Below are 309 nucleotides of genomic sequence, written 5' to 3' on the forward strand. Positions count from 1 at the left end.
CGAATCCACTCTATGCAACATGCTTTTCAGCCTGTTCTTGCATCGGTTTTGATGGACGATGACTCTGACTTATTTCTGTCCCTACACATTTCAACTTCATGTCTAACCCCTTTTTGAATTTTGTTCCGAGGATAAAAGGTCCTATTTTGATTTTTATTCATAGCTATGATACGCGAATCCCGCATTTTGACTTTTTTTGGTTTTTGTACGTAAATAAATAGTAAGAAATGTTTTAAAATTATTTAATATTTTTCCCTAATTGTCTACATCCTCAAGATGATCGGTAATTTTTGGTTTAATTAAATAAGG

This window comes from Halyomorpha halys, unplaced genomic scaffold (genome assembly GCF_000696795.3).
Source record: "Halyomorpha halys isolate HHAL.00 unplaced genomic scaffold, Hhal_1.1 Scaffold1116.1, whole genome shotgun sequence".
NCBI lineage: Eukaryota > Metazoa > Arthropoda > Insecta > Hemiptera > Pentatomidae > Halyomorpha > Halyomorpha halys.